Here is a 2,500-nt window from a genome sequence, read left to right on the forward strand (position 1 = left end):
AACACACCGTGATGATTCTAAATGTCTGACAATACTTCTCAATAATGTTTGCATCCTCCACGTTGTCGGCGCTAAACCAATGCTAGCTACGCTTAGGCACCCAATCGCACGTCCAACAAGGATACACCAGCGTACCGTAGTAGTATCACAAAAAGCAACACATGCCACTTTAACGCCTATGTTTTCCCGATCATCAGCACAAATCAAATGCTGGCAGGCACCAGTAGCACGTCGAACGAAAGATTAGCACACACAGAGTGATTTTACTACCACACAAACAGATTCATCCCGCACTGCCAAGGCGAGACCACAACACTGGAACGTTGTCGCAGAGACCTAACAAGGCATCCAAACGCCCTGTCAAGGCCACCACTCGGAAGGGTATTATGTAAGCAACACGGGAACTAAGCAACCATCACCCAAGATCACGCTCAAAGGCCGTCTGGCGCGTTCACCCCTTGCCGTGCTCACTCACGGCCACCCCCCTATATATACATATTGCACAAAGAGCTTGGTGACAGGAACAGACATTGATTTCCCTGAGGATGCATAATTTTTAGTATGCTCGCGACGTCGAGGAAAATCTAGGCCACGGGGCTCATTTTCAGGTCATCGTGTCGAGGAAAATAAAGGCAACGGGGCTAGTTTTCATGTCATCGTTCGAGAAATCAAGGCAACGTGTCGAGGAAAATGAAGGCAACGGGGCTAGTTTTCAGGTCATCGTTCGAGAATTCCAAGGCAACGTGTTGGGGGGTGGCCTCATACATGGGTCGTGGGGCTTGGCTTGGCTTGCCCTGTTGGTGCCGATACAGCCTCACGATTCTTAGTTGCCCATCCCACATGCCGGGCACCTATGCGAATGAGACCCCATGGTACCCCCTATATATACATATTGCACAAAGAGCTTGGTGACAGGAACAGACATTGATTTCCCTGATGATGCATAATTTTTGGACACGCAAGACGTCGGGGGGAGGGGACACGGGAGTGGGGCGTCTATGGGGGGAGTTTTGGCCTCGTTTTCGTGAAGACCGGGCGCCTTGGCCATGCCTCGAGCGTGCCAGCCTCGAGAGCGTTGGGCGCTAGACACCAAGTGGGGCGCCGGTGGGAAGCAGTCCCATGGTTCCCCTATATATACATATTGCACAAAGAGCTTGGTGACAGGAACAGACATTGATTTGCCCAGGGATGCATAATTTTGCGAATGTGTCCATAACTCGCTCGAATTAATTCGGATTCACACGAAATGTTGTAGGGATGCTTTTTATTATAAATGAAAGGCTTTGAAATAAAAAAAATGTCATGTTTGGGGCATAAATGTATGTGGCCTATTTTTGGCCATGCCTTGAAGTGTTTGGTTCCCTACTTGTTGATATGTCGCTCAAATCAAGTAGGAATGTCATTGAAACGTTGTGTGGGTCATTGTTAACATAGACGAATGGACTTGAAATGTAATTATATCATGTTCGGGTTTTTTTCCCCTTCGCCTAGTGATAGGCAGGCAGATAAGGCTTTTAGCTATTCATAAGTCGCTTAGATGAACTCGGAAGAACACAGACATAAGTTTGAGTACATCTCAAGCTGTGTTTTTGATTTTGGCATGGAATGTGATGTTTTGGTGCCTTAGCTCCGAGCAGTTCGGATTGGAACTAAAACTTCAATTGACTATGTATTAAGTAGGAACTACAACACTTAAACGGACTCGGTTACAACACTTTTCTCCCTTCATCGTTTGACTTGCTTAGAAATCAGCTCATGGTGTGTCAAGGCCCCTTGTTCCTTAGACCGGTGAGGATGGGCTTGGGTCGTTCGTGGGCATGTGTGTGGCAAGATGCCTTGTTCCCTTGGTCGTTCATGGGGTAGTGTGTGGGAAGAAGCCTTGTTCACTTGGTCGTTCATGGGTGTTTGTGTGGGAAGTAGCCTTGTTCAGTTGGTCGTTCATGGGTGTTTGTGTGGGAAGTAGCCTTGTTCCCTTGGTCGTTCATGGGGTTGTGTGTGGGAAGAAGGCTTGTTCACTTGGTCGTTCATGGGTGTTTGTGTGGGAAGGTGCTTTTTTCCCTTGGTCGTTCATGGGGTAGTGTGTGGGAAGAAGCCTTGTTCACTTGGTCGTTCATGGGTGTTTGTGTGGGAAGTAGCCTTGTTCAGTTGGTCGTTCATGGGTGTTTGTGTGGGAAGTAGCCTTGTTCCCTTGGTCGTTCATGGGGTTGTGTATGGGAAGAAGCCTTGTTCACTTGGTCGTTCATGGGTGTTTGTGTGGGAAGGTGCTTTTTTCCCTTGGTCGTTCATGGCCTTGTTCCCTTGGTCGTTCATGGGCATGTGTGTGGCAAGGTGTCTTGTTCCCTTGGTCGTTCATGGGCGTGTGTGTTGCAAGGTGCCTTGTTCCCTTGGTCGTTCATGGGCGTGTGTGTGGCAAGGTGCCTTGTTCCCTTGGTCGTTCATGGGCATGTGTGTGGCAAGGTGCCTTGTTCCATTGGTCGTTCATGGCCTTGTTCCCTTGGTC

This window comes from Lactuca virosa, unplaced genomic scaffold, assembly GCF_052849685.1.
Source record: "Lactuca virosa cultivar CGN04683 unplaced genomic scaffold, Lactuca_virosa_CGN04683_v6 scaffold_73, whole genome shotgun sequence".
Lineage (NCBI taxonomy): Eukaryota > Viridiplantae > Streptophyta > Magnoliopsida > Asterales > Asteraceae > Lactuca > Lactuca virosa.